Source organism: Gorilla gorilla, chromosome 4 (genome assembly GCF_029281585.2).
Source record: "Gorilla gorilla gorilla isolate KB3781 chromosome 4, NHGRI_mGorGor1-v2.1_pri, whole genome shotgun sequence".
Lineage (NCBI taxonomy): Eukaryota > Metazoa > Chordata > Mammalia > Primates > Hominidae > Gorilla > Gorilla gorilla.
Genome location: NC_073228.2, coordinates 92,233,298 through 92,250,266, shown reverse-complemented (window position 1 = coordinate 92,250,266; position 16,969 = coordinate 92,233,298). Strand labels below are relative to the sequence as shown.

The following is a 16,969-nucleotide window of genomic DNA, read 5'->3' as shown; positions in this document are numbered from 1 at the left end:
TTCTTTTTTTCCTTGTGCATTTATTTTGCTGAAGTTGGGAGAACTGATTAAGTATATCAAAGTAGAAGACCACCTGTTTCCCTTACATCCAAACAATGTCTAAAGAATGGCAATTGCTTGGTGAGGTCAACATATTCCAAATCTGGCTGTAGATCTTCCCACAGCCTCCAGGTAGAGGACTCTTTCCTTAGAATGTGCTGGGTAAACACTGACTCATCCTTTTCTGGGTTATTGTTGTAGGTTCCTGGCCATGAACTCCAATTTGAACAATTTTGTTATTCAGTTAGGCACAATACAATTTATTAATTATGACTTTCTTCATAATGATCACATTCCATGCCTGCCACCTAGGTTTACATTCTGGGTTAGACTTGGTTGTTCTCAGGTTTCCTTACCTTCACATTTACATACGTTTATTTTACTTGCCAAGATTATAAACAAAACTCATTGATTACAGATTGATGATTTCTAGTTTCACTGTGAAGGAAACTTATACACAATGTTGCCAATCAGTCCATGGGGTTCTATTTATTTTTATCTCATATCTTGCCCACATCCCCACCTGTAATACCAGCACCTTGGGAGGCTGAGGTGGGAGGATTGGCTGAGGCCAAGAGTTTGAGACCATCCTGGGAAACATAGCCTTACCCTCATCTCTACAAATAATAAAAAAATTAGCTGGGCTTGATGGCACAAGCCAGTAGTCTTGACTACATAGGAGGTTGAAGCAGGAGTGTTTATTGGGCCCAGGAATTTGAGGCTGCAGTGAGCTATGGTTGCGCCACTGCACTCCAGCCTAGGTAACAGAGCCAGACCTTGTCTCTAAAAACCAAAACAACAAAACAAAACAAACAAACATCCCACTACTTCCAAATTCATTGGCACCATCCTGGAAATTGCTACCTTTCACCAGCATCATTGTGGTAGCCTCTGGTGTCAGTCTACTTTTGGTTGAAGCTAACACAAGAACAAACTGAAAGTAGCTTTAATCATCAGGATTTAATTTTCCTTTCACATAAAGAAGATTTTAAGCAGGAGTTTCCACGGTTGCTTCAATAGGTCTGCAGTGTCAGGGCTCTGGAGTGGTTTTCTGCGACTTCCCTGACCTTCCCTTTATGGTCACGGTATAGCTGCTGCGGCTCCGTGCATCAGGTTCTCACACAAGAGCATTTCGCTGCAGGAAGGGAGAGGGAGGATTTCTCTTCATGAGTCTTCCTTACCAAGGGAGAAAAGCTTTCCCAGATAACTCTCAGAAGATTTCCCTCTATATCTCATTAGCCAGGATTTGTTCACTTTCTTATGCCGTAGTGCAAATGCAGCCAGGACCATAAGTAGCTGCTATTTTTAGTCTCCATATTTGTTAGTGAGATATAGGAAGATTGGAAAGCTCTCAGGTTTTTAAATCTACCTTGCATTTCTGCCAAATGTGCTTCCTTGAATACATCACCCTCGTCTTAAACTTCCAGTAACTTCTATCGCTAGTAAATACAGTTCATTCCAGCTCCTTTTACTTTCTTAGTTTAGCTCCTACTTTACTCTCCCATTGGCGGCTTAGTGAACCCAGAATAGAACCAGCTTATCCCTTGTTCATGCCTTTGCTCACGACATTTTCTCCTCTTGGAATCTCTTCCCCACAATCTTCCACTGAACGCCAACTTAGACATCAATGCTCAGCTCCATGACCGCTTTCTCCATAAGTCTTCCTTGTTCTCATTAGTTGTAATTTCCCCTTTCTTTCAACTTCTGCACATCACAGAGGCTGACCACTCATGGATTTAACATTTGAATTTGATTACTCACAGGACCCCACAAAGGTGCAATTCAATGGTCTTTGTAACATTTCTAAGGTATAATCCCAAACCTTGTCTGCTGCAAAGCTGGCATGCAGGGGTGAATTTTCTCACTGGGGACTAAGTCATGCGCTGCATAAAATTGAGACCTCAGTGAGGCTTCGATGTTTTTTCCTTATTGTAATACAGGCAGTAAGTTTTGTGAACTCATTACAAGCTGTGCTTCATTGTGGAAAATGGCTGTTATTCGAGAGATAAAACCTTAGATGAAAGTTGAAAAGGTGGTTAACTTTTGGTTTGAGGAGAGGTACTGGAAAGGGTAATTCTCCAGAAACTGTGAATTATTATAGCCAGGAGCCTGGAAAAATACTTGCACATTCTTGAGACTGTGGTATAGAGGTTTCTTACCTTGTATTGTAAGACTCCTTGAAGACACTAAGATTTCAAAACGCTGGGAGAAATCAAACAGTGTGCTGTGATGGCTCTGGAAACAGATAATTGAGGTTAAATTATAGCTCTGCCTGTTCCCCAAGACAAGCTGACCTTTTGGAAGATTCTTGATAATGTGAACCTTCAGTTTCCCCTTCCATAAAAGATGGCAAAAATACCCACCTCATAGCTATTAAGTGGGATAATACCTGGAAAATGTCTTGTAAATTGTAAAACTATAGATAATTAAGTGATAACAATTATGTGTGTCCATACATCTATCAGGACAGCAAATGCTCAGAAAAGATGTATTTAATGACTGAAAAAATGAATGAATAAATAAATGAATGAAAAGCTAATATAATAGCCTACTTATAGAAAAAAATGCAAATGCTTTTATTTCTAATAGTATCTCTGAGGTTCTAAGGCATTTTATTTGCTTGCATTACTAAAATATGAAAATCAATAAAATCATTACTAAGAATTAAATATCAGTAGATTATAACAACATTAATATGAAGCTGAATTTCTTTTTTGAATACATTGACTATTCATAAACTGCTGGGCCTACACTTTCACTATTTACGGCATTAGTGGAGGCCCTCACGTGCATCACAGCTTTGTAGTTCCTCCGGGACTATCTATTATCCCACAGATCCATTATCATCTATAATTCTCTTTAAAAACCTAATAAAATTTACTGTAAGATGCCTGTGCTGTGTATTGTCTTCAAACATAACCTTTTCCACATCTTTTTTGAGTGTTGAGCTTTTAAAAAGGTCTGATATTATTGGAATATTAGTTCACTTGTGCTTCAGATTTACACCTCTCCAAGGTAGGGAAGATGTTGCTACTCTCCTGGCTAGAAAGGGATTCAAGAACCATGGGAATCTGTGAATAGCTTGACACTGCTGCTGGGCCAACCAAACCTAATATGCAACAGTGCCACGAACTGGACTAGGTGTGCATTAAATGGTTTTTCCAATGACCAGTTATAGAAAAATAATGATTTGTCTTCCTCTTTAGAACATGCATTATTTCAGCTAATTTGCAGGTATTTAAAGGAATTAACTTTGTTAATTTAAATAATTAACAAAATAATAGACTAGGGAGATCCTGGAACTCCACGCTAAGATATTTCTCTTATAATTCCACTACAACTCAAAGTTGGCTTTATCATTGGACATTATTCTAATTATATTAACTTTTTGGGATTGAAGTTAACTTTTTTTTTTCAACACATGGTCAATGTTATTCTATCAGTGGGGTCATTAACTATTGTCCCTGGTCAGAGCCTTTGCATATGTGATTAAGTTAAGGATCTTGTTAAGTAGAGGTTATTCTGGATTATCCAGGTGGGCCCTAAACATAGTCACAAGAGTTCTTATACCAGGACTGTAATTATTCAAAAGTAGAAGGTGATGTGATTACAGAAGCAGTGAGAGAAAAATGATGTGATGCAGGGCCATGAGGCAAGGAATCAAAGCTAGAAAAGACAAAAAGTGAATTCTCTTGAGAGCCTCCAGAGGGAATCAGCTCTTCCAGAACCTTTAAGCCTTATTTTGTACTCATGACACCCAGACCTGTAGTAGATTCAATTTGTGTTGTTTTAAGCCACTGTGTTTGTGGTAATTTCTTATAGCAGTGGTAAGAAACTAATATAGGTGGTTCTGGCCTGAGTGGATTGGTGGTTCTGGGTGGTTGTCAGTGAAGGCTCTTCTCTCTTCACAATCCAGTGCATTCTAGGACAGCCATAAGCAGACACTCCTATTTCATCCTCCTCACTGTCTCTTCTAGGGCAATAGGCCCTCTCCCTTCCAGCTAACTTTGCTAGAATCAGGCCCCAGATGTCAGCAGCCCATCTGGTGAACCCTATCCTTCACCCTTCCATCTAGTCTCCTTCTCTTTATTCTTAAAGTCTTTTCTTCCTTTTATTTTTTCTCAATAGACGTTGATGGTCCATAAACCTTAGAACCAGAATCAACTTCATGAGCTATCTCCCCTTCTCAAATTCATGGAAGATTTAATTTTCAAATATTCCCTGGTGAAGAATGGAAACATTTATGTTTCATCCTTCTAATGCAAGAAGAGGGGGGAAGGTAAATAAAGCAATTTATTTCTGCATGAAAAGAACATTTGTGTCCTGCCACACAATTGTGTCCTGGAATTCCTAAGTAATCTTTCTTTCTTGTTTTTTTTTTTTTTAAGGCAGAACTGGAATTACTGCTTAGGTTGCACACCCACACCCTTCCTGGTGCATTTTTGATAGTAAAAGAGAAAATATTCCATACTGTGGGCATATGTCTGACAAATAATTCTCTGTAATTTCTTGCTTTGGTAAAACTTAACCATAGTCCAGGTTTTATACTACAAAAATGCCTATAACAAGTGATTGCAAGTCAAAAGTAACTATTATATAGAGTTGGAAAAAATCTTATCTATCCAAAGCCATAATTTCCAAATAAAGCTCCTTTCTGAGTTGGCAGCACATATGTATAATTTAGGCCTATTCTGCATAAAAGTGGCTGAGTTATCAAAACTCCATTAACCTAATTTGTTTAGACGGAAGTAGTACCTTATGCCTGGCTTAAACAGAATTTAAATGAAAAGGGAGAAGAAATATCATTCTATATAATTAAGGTGGCAGATCCCACTCATTTATAAAAAGAGAAGATGTAAAGTCAACAAAAGAAACCCTGTGGTATAGTGTTTGGCTTTGAAAATGCTAAATAAAAGGAAAGTAGTCTAATGGCAACAATAACAGATATGTGATGCTTATTCAGAATCTTCAAATGCAAAATTTTCTATCTTTTTTTCTCATTGATGCACATCTCACAAAAATGCATAAATGACTCTCATTTTGTCTTCTAGACTGTGGCCTATCATGTTAACTCCTGAGAGACTTTAGAGTAACGTAAAGAAAACTCTGTCAATAACATCCATCCATCCAAATGCTGTCAATTTGAAACCTTATTACTAGAAGTTATAGGCTCTGGAATTATCCTTGTCAAATCTAAGGAGGAAGCCAACCTTTCCAGCCGTCTCTTTTGCATCTCTGAACTTCTTTATCATTGCATCTCTGGGGCTAGGAGTAATGGTGTGACAATTGCATGGTGCTCCCTCCTCTCTTCAATTCTGTTTCTAAGGGTCAGGATGACCTACAGAGTGATAAAATAAGCTAGTCGTTCAGTTGAGCCAGGTGTCCTTTGAGAAGCTAAGAAAAGGGATAACAAAGTCACAAAGTCATTAGTGTACAGTATATTACAAGCCACAAGTGACAGCTCTCAGTGAGACTATCCTGCTTGGGAGTCTGCCACTTCCTGCTGGAATCACCCCATAGCAGGCAGGAACCGACATTTCATCAAACATCTATGTTTGGTAGTTGAGCAAGAGTTCACAGGCTTAGAAATTAGAGTAGATATAATAGAGTTGATTAACAATGGAAAAAGGAGGATACATATTTTGTGCTTTTTTGATCCAGGAAATAAGATCCTTTATTCTGTACCATCATGGCCAGGGTATCTTAAAAAATTAAAATGTAAACCAGTGAAAATTTTTACAGGTGATGGCAGGTATAACTGGAGGCCTCATAGGCCACTGAATCCTGCTCACCACATCTTCCAGTCTGTAAAAAGACAGTAAAGACAAAAACAAAAACAAAGCAAATCCAAAATAAACAGCAGATTACTCATCCAATATTGGAATTGGTTGATTCTGTCAGCTCTCAAGATCTCCAGTAACTAAATTCTGTCTTCTGATCACTGCCAAGTTGTTGAACATTGATTAGATGAGTCCTAGTTATCCTTCTCACTTTGAGCTTCAGATTCTATGTCTAGTGAACCCCCATCCCAATTTCTGGTTCACTTCTCTTTCTCTGGACTCTACCTAGGAGCAAATTGTTCCTTTGTGCTATTTCTTCCACCTCCAGCTCAGGCCAGACCTTTCTGCCAGAGAGATCTCTTTTCCCTTTGTTCTCCCTGGGGTCTGTGGCTTAGGCTTAATGAAGCTAACAGACTGGGGTGGGGAATACGGGTTGGGGAAGGAGAGGGTAGGCTCCAGGTGTTGTTACTGCTGGTCCTAAACCATCAGTGAGCACTAGGGCATTCTAATATTGGAGTATTCTTATCTAAATTCTCATAGTTCTTCTTTGTATCTTGAAGACAATTTTGTGATGTTTAAAAAACTGTTGTAAAACAGATATGCTCAAGAGGAGAACACATTTCAAGCACTTTCTAAAAGTGTTTTTCTTCTCTAGTTACTTGAATTACCTATTAATCAAAATACTTAGGCTGTAGAAACAAACACTCCCCAAATTTTAGTGGCTCGAACAAAAAAAGGTTTATTTTACACTCAGGCAAAATGTGTATATTGGGTTGGCAAGGGGGTTCTGCTCTTCAGCATCACTCAGGGACCCTGATGACCAAAGCTCCATATGACACATGCCTCTAGAATTGCCTTAGGTCAAGAGACATGGTGAGCTGTGCATAGCACGCAAAGCGACCACTGGAAATGACACGCCACTTGATTATGTTCAATTGTCTAATGCAAGTCCATGTTTGTATCTGCTTTGTAAACCATAATATTTGTGAATAACCCTAATGAGTCATAGAGGCAGCCTTTGCCATTTTGTGCTACCAGATCCTATGGTTATTCTGTTATTTTCCCCCTGTTTTTATAAAACTTTCCTATATTTTTGATTTATTTTTCACAAATGCTCTTTCTACCTCTCTTCTATAAGTGAGCCTGGCTTTCTTATTAATGATGTTACCTCCCATGAAATTCTTGCCAGGACAGCTTTCTCTTTTTCCCTTCTTTTATTACTAACAGAGGACAAAGAAAGAGGATTAATCTCCTTCCTTCTCCATTGCCCATTCCTGAATATTGTTCTGGCTGTTGAAATTCAGCAATCTCTTCTCTTTCCGACTGTCTCATGCATCCTCCTTCTCTCCTAGCTGCCATGGTATTTGGAACTCTGTGGTACTTTTTTTCCTTACCCAGTGAATTTAACCTATCACTTTTCTTTTTTTATCATGTCGGTGACCCCACAGTTCGTTACCTCCTTGACACCAATGATCGTCAACTCCTTTCCATCCTTGGATCTCATCATCTATCTCCACAGTCTCCAATTCTGAGTATCTTGCCTTTTCCACAATCTCTTTAATGTCAGCCATTCTAAATTTCTTACTCATACTGATCCTGGTCTTTTTTCTCATCACAACCCTGACTCTGCTCTTTTTTGTCTTGTCTGTTAACTTCCTTCCAACTTCATTTCCATCTAGTTTGTTTTCATGGTCAGCCGACTCAGCATTGCCTTCACTTATTGCCTAAAATTTCCCGTGGACCTTGAACTTCTAAATATTTCCTTGCTAGGCTGAGAAAGCTGCACTGATTGAGTCTGCCACAAATTTATGCTTGTTCACTTTAACTGAGCTGTCCTTTCTGCTCAGCACTTCTTTTATTCATCTTTTGCTGACTCACTGCTCATCCCACACAGCCCTTTTTCCAATTATTTTTAACTCTTTTTAGGATTCAAGCTCTGCTCCAGATATGGCCCCAAAATACCTTTCCAGTTTTATCTCTCACTGCTCTCCAAAAGCTCTTTGCTTTGTGCTTTCCAAACTTCATGTTTGCTCACTGTTGTACACATTCCGATGAAAATGCCCCCTACTTTGCACAGGCATTTCTCCTCTGAAAGAGACCTCTATTTGTTGTAAACATCCATGCAATTTTTATTACCTTCTATGAGACTTAGCAAATACCTCCTTATTCTAGGTACCTGTACATATGTACATCTCCACCGTTTTATTTGTGCCCTTTTAAAGTAGAAAGCACGAGGGTTTGTATACATAGTGTTTATCAGTGGTGTTTTGCCCTTAGGTGATCAGTTGGTGTTTGGTGAATACGTTGGAGAAATAAACATTAGTCAGTTGTCTAGAGAATTTTTTTTACTTCTCCATACAGAAGAAAAGTTAATGTTAAATGTAAGGACTTTAAAAATCTATATTTACTATTTAAATTTTAATGCAACAGCTGCGGTTTGGACTACTAATAGATTTAACATATTTGGGGAATAGTTAAAATTGAGTTGTGTGAAAGAGCCCTATTTCTTTTTTTTATTTTTTTATTTTTTATCTTATTATTATTATACTTTAAGTTTTAGGGTACATGTGCACAACGTGCAGGTTTGTTACATATGTATACATGTGCCATGCTGGTGTGCTGCACCCATTAACTCATCATTTACATTAGGTATATCTCCTAATGCTATCCCTCCCCTCTCCCGCCTCCCCACAACAGTCCCCGATGTGTGATGTTCCCCTTCCTGTGTCCATGTGTTCTTATTGTTCAATTCCCACCTATAAGTGAGAACACGCGGTGTTTGGTTTTTTGTCCTTGCGATAGTTTGCTCAGAATGATGGTTTCCAGCTTCATCCATGTCCCTGCAAAGGACATGAACTCATCATTTTTTATGACTGCATAGTATTCCATGGTGTATATGTGCCACATTTTCTTAGTCCAGTCTATCATTGTTGGACGTTTGGGTTGGTTCCAAGTCTTTGCTATTGTGAATAGTGCTGCAATAAACATACCTGTGCATGTGTCTTTAGAGCAGCATGATTTACAATCCTTTGGGTATATACCCAGTAATGAGATGGCTGGGTCAAATGGTATTTCTAGTTCTAGATCCCTGAGGAATTGCCACACTGACTTCCACAATGGTTGAACTACTTTACAGTCCCACCAACAGTGTAAAAGTGTTCCTATTTCTCCACATCCTCTCCAGCACCTGTTGTTTCCTGACTTTTTAATGATTGCCATTCTAACTGGTGTGAGATGGTTATCTCATTGTGGTTTCGATTTGCATTTTTATGATGGCCAGTGATGATGAGCATTTTTTCATGTGTTTTTTGGCTGCATAAATGTCTTCTTTTGAGAAGTGTCTGTTCATATCCTTTGCCCACTTTTTGATGGGGTTATTTGTTTTTTTCTTGTAAATTTGTTTGAGTTCATTGTAGATTCTGGATATTAGCCCTTTGTCAGATGAGTAGATTGCAAAAATTTTCTCCCATTCTGGAGGTTGCCTGTTCAGACTGATGGTAGTTTCTTTTGCTGTGCAGAAGCTCTTCAGTTTAATTAGATCCCATTTGTCAATTTTGGCTTTTGTTGCTGTTGCTTTTGGTGTTTTAGACATGAAGTCCTTGCCCATGCCTATGTCCTGAATGGTACTGCCTAGGTTTTTTTCTAGGGTTTTTATGGTTTTAGGTCTAACATTTAAGTCTTTAATCCATCTGGAATTAATTTTTGTATAAGGTGTAAGGAAGGGATCCAGTTTCAGTTTTCTACATGTGGCTAGCCAGTTTTCCCAGCACCATTTATTAAATAGGGAATCCTTTCCCCGTTGCTTGTTTTTCTCAGGTTTGTCAAAGATCAGATAGTTGTAGATATGTGGCATTATTTCTGAGGGCTCTGTTCTGTTCCATTGATCTATATCTCTGTTTTGGTACCAGTACTATGCTGTTTTGGTTACTGTAGCCTTGTAGTATAGTTTGAAGTCCGGTAGCATGATGCCTCCAGTTTTGTTCTTTTGGCTTAGGGTTGACTTGGCAATGTGGGCTCTTTTTTGGTTCCATATGAACTTTAAAGTAGTTTTTTCCAATTCTGTGAAGAAAGTCATTGGTAGCTTGATGGGGATGGCATTGAATCTATAAATTACCTTGGGCAGTATGGCCATTTTCACAATATTGATTCTTCCTACCCATGAGCATGGAATGTTCTTCCATTTGTTTGTATCCTCTTTTATTTCATTGAGCAGTGGTTTGTAGTTCTCCTTGAAGAGGTCCTTCACATCCCTTGTAAGTTGGATTCCTAGGTATATCATTCGAAAGAGCCCTATTTCTTATAACATTCTTAAATTCTCAAGTTCCTGTCTATGCTGGTTAATTAAGACCTATACTTCATTTTTTTTTGAGATGGAGCCTCGCTCTGTCACCCAGGCTGGAGTGCAGTGGTGTGATCTCATCTCACTGCACTGGGTTCATGCCATTCTCCTGCCTCAGCTTCCCAAATAGCTAGGACTATAGGCACCCGCCACCATGCCCGGCTAATTTTTTGTATTTTTAGTACAGACAGGGTTTCACTGTGTTAGCCAGGATGGTCTCAATCTCCTGACCTCATGATCTGTCCGCCTCGGCCTCCCAAAGTGCTGGGATTACAGGTGTGAGCCACCATGCCTGGCCTACTTCATTTTTCTTTATATGTATCCATGTATTTAATATCTGAATCAATAAAGACAATCACATGTTATGTTAGAGCAAACAATTAAATCTTGATATCCTGAAATATATTTTGTTAAAAGTAGACCTTTCTGGAATTTGTGTATAATCCCTTTTCTCATCCAGAGTGTAGAATCATTGTAGAAACGAGACAAAAGATAGTCAGATGGAAAGCCCAAGTGTTCACCAAGGCTAATAGTGGAGAATGTGGGCAATAGTGAAATCCCTATCATCAAACTGCAAAATTAGACCTACTCATCCAGTCACAGGCAGCACTGGATCAGAGCAGGGCACCTCACATTGGGCCTGCTGCGGTACAACTTCCAGCATAGAGGAGCAAAGCAAGATGATAGCTTCCTGTGGGAGCCAAGAGACACCCATGCCTCTGACCTCTGTGTCTGTTGTAGGTAAGTTTCTCTACCTGATGAGGAGAGAGATGCTATGGGGCAAAAATGTACGAGTGGTTAGGGAAAAATACCTTCTTAGGGAAACCAAAGGAATGGGGTGAGATCATTTCTATCTAATACTCCTGAACATGATGATACGATGCATGCATACATGGGATGATTGTGGGTCATCAGTGATGAGCAATCTAGTCACTTCTGTCTGTGGTGATTCTAATATTAATGAAATGGTATATTTATTTGTAATTTTATTAAACACTATTAATATATCAAATTAGTTTAAAAACCTAGCTTCTTGGCTAAAACAACTTGATGTACGTTGTTACTTTACTAGGTTTAACCACATAACACATGGAAATGATAATCCCTAATCTAAATAATTAAATTAATAATTATTTTGGGAACTACAATGTCATCACACAAACTATACACCTTATTGAAGAGAGATTAATGTTAATAGAAGAAACGTAGAAAGGCAATTTTGGCCCTAGTCACCACCTTCCCTAAAACTTTTAAGGGTGCATATATATCATTTTTAGCCTCAAAAACACTTCTTATTTACTACATTTTTGATTATCTTAGTTTGTTTGTGCTGCTATAACCCAGTACCATGGACTAGCTGGCTTATAAATAACAGAAATTTATTTCTCTCAGTTCTGGAGGGTGAGAAGTTCAAGATCAAAGTGCTGGTACATTCGGTGTATGGTTAGGTGCCATTTTCTGGTCCATAGAGGCTTCTAGCTGTGTATTCACATGGTAGAAGGAGAAAGGCAGCTTTCTGGGGCTTCTTTTACAAGGCCACTAATTTTATTCATGAAGGCCATGCCTTTATGTCCTAATCAACTTTCAAAAGATCCACCTCCTAATGCCATCTATATGGGGTTAGGATTTCAACAAATGAATTTTGGGGAGATGAAAATATTCAGACCACAATGTGGGTTTATATATAAGTAAAACTATTTATTTTAGTTCCATTCATTGATCAGTTCAATTTATCAAACAACCAGTAGATTAAAGGAAATAACTGGTTTGATGGTTCAGTTAACGGACAAGTTATTTCCTGGATTTACTTTTGCTTAGGTTTAATTTTAATTTTATTTTCTTTAATAAACATATAACAAAATTTAATTACTACCTCAACCATTTTTAAGTGTACAGGTCAGTAGTGTTGAGTATATTTACATTATTATGCAATAGGTCTACAGAACTTTTTTATCTTGCTAAACTAATTCTATGTCCATTACACAACAATTTCCCATTTCTCTCCCCTCCCTCCCAGAACCCTGGCAACCACCACTCTATTTTTTATTTCTATGAATTTGACAATTTGGATATCTCATGTAAGTAGAATCATATAGTCATCTTCGACTTCTTCTTTCCTTCACAGGTTCATCTTATTAATCACCAATTCCAGTCAATTCCATCTCCTATAGTCTGAATTTACCTTTCAGCCCCTCAGTTCAGGCCCTTATTATTTCTCTCATGGGTAGTGCAACAACGCTCCACCTTTCTTCTTGTCCTCTTGCAGTTCCTTCTTCATATCACTGTGACTTCTCTAAAATTGGATTTGATTTATTTACTCCATCACATACAACTCTCTACATATTTCCAGTTGCTTCTTGTCTAAGCTCCTTAGCATGGCATATATAGTCTTTCACAGTCTGGCTCTGCCCTCCTCTCTGGCTCCCTTTTCTCCCTCTGACCCTCAATCTGTTCATAGCTCCCCAGCCACAATGAATCGTTCCTTTCTGCGTGTTCTGCACACTTTGCTTTCCTTATGGAATGACCCATGCAGTTTTTTCTCTCCTGGATAATATCTAACTATCTTGCAAGTCTCAATTGAAAATTCTCTTTTCGATGCCCGTAGAACTCCATGTCTAGCCATTCTCTAGTAGTTTTCACATTGTTTTCCAACTGTTTGTGTGTCTATCTCTTGATGGTAAATTCCTTAAAGGCAAATTATTTTATTTTTGGTCATTTATTTTTTTCTCTAGTGCCTAGAATAGTATCTGGCATATAGTGGTTATGCAGTGATTATGAGCAAATAATGACATTTTAATCTTTGTGAAATTCTTTCTTTAGAAACACTTTACAACTCAACTAGTTCAAGAATATAATGCTTTTTTTAAAGCAGTTTACACTTTTATGTTACCATTCTATCTGTTGTTATTATATAAAAGGATCCACATGTATTTAAGGGTGCACACAGGCACTAACAAATATACCTGTATATCTCTTGGAAGTCTCATCTATAACCTAGTTGTCTAACTTATTTAGGGCATTGTTTTCAAATTTATTCTTTCAATTAACAAAATTCTACCCTTTGTGGTTATTACTCCATGGGGTGCAAGCACACAATTTAAAACTTCAACTAAAATACATAAACCAAAACAGCAGCAGTTAAAACAACATATTTGAAAAATTCTCAGTTAAAAATGACGCCCAATCGAAAATGGCAATTTAGAAAGATATATACACACAGAAGCTATGAGGAAGAAAATGTTGATAATTTAGAAATAATTTTTATTTGTGTCATAGAAAACAGATGTGGATTTATACTTTGCCCTTTTAAATCATCATCTCTTACTTTGAGGACACTATCTTATTCCTAGTTGTGTAAGTAATCAATATTTATACCATTGTTTAAAAAATCACTGAGAGATTGGGTCACTACCTTCTAAGTATTTTTGGTGGCAGAATCATTCCAATTACAACAGGAGGATGCCAATAGAAGCCTCAAGATTGAGAGTAAAATGGGAGAGAACTGTATTTTTCAGTCACAGCATAGAATTCCACTTACCCTGAAATCCTGTCTGGCTTTGTCTTCAATGCTTTGAAATAATCAGAGATGTTTTGATTATTTCACTGTAAATTATATTGTTTTAGGCTTTTGGTTAAAAAGTTGAGGTTGAATAGTCAACACAAATATCTAAACAATGAGATGAGGACATGTAAAGGCTGGTCTACACAGTTACAGGGCTTAGTGACAGAACATTTTTGTCTAAACATTTTATTCTTTTAAGAAGTTATGTTATTCTGAATCATGCTGCAATGAGCATACATGTGCATGTGTCTTTATATCAAATGATTTATATTCCTTTATATATACTTGGAATATATGATTATATATGAGTATGGGTACATACTCGGTAATGGGATTGCTGGGTTGAATGGTATTTATGTCTTCAGGTCTTTGAGGAATCACTACACTGTCTTCCACAACGGCTGACACATGCACGTGTATGTTTATTGCAGCGCTATTCCCAATAGCAAAGACTTGGAACCAACCCAAATGCCCATCAATGATAGACTGGATAAAGAAAATGTGATACACATACACCATGGAATAGTATGCAGCCATAAAAAAGAATGAGATCGTGTCCTTTGCAAAGTCATGGATAGAGCTGGAGGCCATTATCCTTAGCAAACTAATGCAGGAGCAGAAAACCAAATACCACCTGTCTTCACTTGTAAGTGAGAGCTAAATCATGAGAACATAGGGACATATAAAGAGGAACAACACACACTGGGGCCTTTCAGAGACTGGAGGTTGGGAGGAGGGAGAGAATAAGGAAAAATAACTAATGCGTACTAGGCATAATACCTGGCTGATGAAATAATCTGTTCAGCATACCCTCATGACACAAGTTCACCTATGTAACAAACCTTCACTTGTACCCTTGAACTTAAAAGTTGAAAAAATGTTTTTCAAATACTTCGAGGGAAAAGAGGTTTTGTGAGCTTCTGGGTAGAATTTCAGGACGTTTTCCAGCTCTCCAATAAAATATCTATTTATTGAGATTCTGCTATGTACAAGACACCATGGTAGATAAAAGGCAGAATGAGTTACAGTACCTGCCTTCAAGGAATTGACACTCTATTGGAGTAAAGAAAGTATGTACATGGACAGAACACAAGCTGGTTAAACAGTGGATAGAATATATTTGTTTACCTTGTACCCTCTTGAAATACCACTAAGATGAGAGAAAATATGTGAACTAATAAGCATAAGCAGAATGGGAGGATATATAATAATAGATTAAGCCCTTTTTAGAAGATAGAAGTGGATGTAAAAGTTCCCAGAGGCGGGAAACCTGATTCTAAATACTTACAGAGGGTAATGGCAATGAGAAACATGAAATTTTGCCACAAAATCTCAGAAAGTCTCAGAGATTAAAGACACTTGGTATCATGGAAGACAGAAATAAGGTAAGGAGTTGAAAACAGGGAGAATTGGTTGGACATTTCTACAACAAGCACCTAGAGCTCCTTGGTTTTTCCCTTTGCCAATGGTAACAGGGAAGAGTGGTTTTATTTTGTGAAAAAATTGAACTGGAGAGGCTGAAATGAATGGTGGGAAGAAAGACACTATATATTAAAAACAGGAGGACTAGAGGAAAGCCTTCAAACTGAATGTTAAGCCTTCCTTGAGCTGCTTGGCTAAAAGAATACTTGAAATCAGGCCTCTATCCTCAGGCAGAGTGGAGAATTTTCTCCATAGCTACTGAACTAGTATAGAGTGTTGGTCTGTGTCTGTCTAAAGAGACCGATATTTGGGAGTCACCCCCCTAAAGGGCTATGTCTCTAGCCAGCAGTGAAACCCACCAGTTGATAAGTTCCACCTTCATATACATATTCCAAACAGCTTTTTAGTGTTTCACTCTTAAATGTGAATGGGCAACAACTTACTAGATACCTGATGAAAGCCTCCAGCAAGAAAAGCAGAGGAGAGAAAAGGGTGGGGGATGGGGGAGGGGAGAGAAAGAGAGAGAGAGAGAACCAAAAGAACTTAGAGGAAAATATAGATAAGGCAGAAAACAGAAGAAATGCACTCTTCTACCTCAAAGCCATTGATAAAATCCTTAGAGAGCTGAGCGAATATACCTTATATGTGAATTAAGAACCATTAAAAAGATACTCAAAAAACAACAAAAAAGAGCTCTTGGAAATTAAACATCAGATAGCCAAATTAAAAATTAAAAGCAATAGAAAATTCAGAACTTAAGACCAATTTTCAGAAAGTGGAGGAAAAAGACAAAGAAATGGGCAAAAATCAAGAAAAGATAAGAATATTAAGAGACCAATCTAAGGCCAGGCACAGTGGCTCACTCCTGTAATCTCAGCACTTTGGGAGGCAAAGGTGGGCAGATTGCTTGAGCTCAAGAGTTAGAGACCAGCCTGGGCAACATGTGGAGACCCCATCTCTACAAAAATAAAGAAATTAACTGGGTGTGGGGGTCTACACTTGTGGTCCCAGCTACAAAGGAGGCTGAAGCAGGACGATAGCTTGAGCCCCGGAGGTCGAGGTCGCAGTAAGCCATGATCACACCGCTGCACTCCAGCTTGGATGGCAGAGTGAGTCCCTGTTGAGAGAGAGAGAGAGAGAGAGAGAGAGAGAGAGAGAGAGAGATCCAGAAAGGCCAACATCTTACTCCTAAAATGTTCAGAAAGAGAATGAAAAAAGAAAAAACTGAACAAAGACATAATATAAGAAAATTTCCAGAATTAAAGGACATACATTCCAGCATTGAAAGAGCCCACTGAGTGCCCAGAATGAGGGCTCGTGAAGGATCCACAGCAAAACACTTCGCAAGGAAATTTCAGGACAACACAAATATAAAGAAGATTCTTTAAAATGCAGATGAGGAAAAGTAGCTCGCTTACAAAGGATCAAGAATTATAACATCATCAAACTTCTCAATGTCAACAATGGAAGCTCAGAATTCCATATACATTTAAAGAATACATTAAGTACAGAGGGGAATGAATGCACCTTGTAGGCAGAATCTCAGAAAATTTGCCTCCAATGTTTGCAGAAGCCATTTGAGACTTTCTTTAACAAAATGAAAGCATAACTCAGATAATGACATGGGAAGGATGCAAGGATTCCATGTAGGAGAGAAGAAGAAAGAAGAGCTGAGATGGCAACTGAGTTGCAGAACTACAGGATAAACAGTCTAGAATGGAGCAGGGAGAGGGAGGGCTCTAAAGGGCTGTGGTAAGAGGCTCCTGTTTATCTTCCTGAAGAGGCATGCTAAACGGACTTCAATAATGTGCAAGTTCTTCTTTTTTT

At 38.2% G+C, this 16,969-nt stretch overlaps 1 long non-coding RNA gene across 2 annotated transcripts; it reads right to left on the bottom strand.

Moving 5' to 3' along the window:
- Positions 1-2,197: 2,197 nt before the first annotated feature.
- Positions 2,198-16,550, bottom strand: LOC109026900 (uncharacterized). 2 transcript variants are annotated; one of them, XR_002005953.4, is made up of 4 exons: positions 16,415-16,550; positions 13,697-13,727; positions 5,250-5,433; positions 2,198-2,274 (listed from the first exon to the last, which is right to left on the bottom strand). It is a non-coding gene; the product is annotated as an uncharacterized lncRNA (long non-coding RNA). The 2 variants fall into 2 exon arrangements; XR_008679894.2 differs by having other exon boundaries at positions 5,250-5,377.
- Between the last annotated feature and the right edge of the window lie 419 nt (positions 16,551-16,969).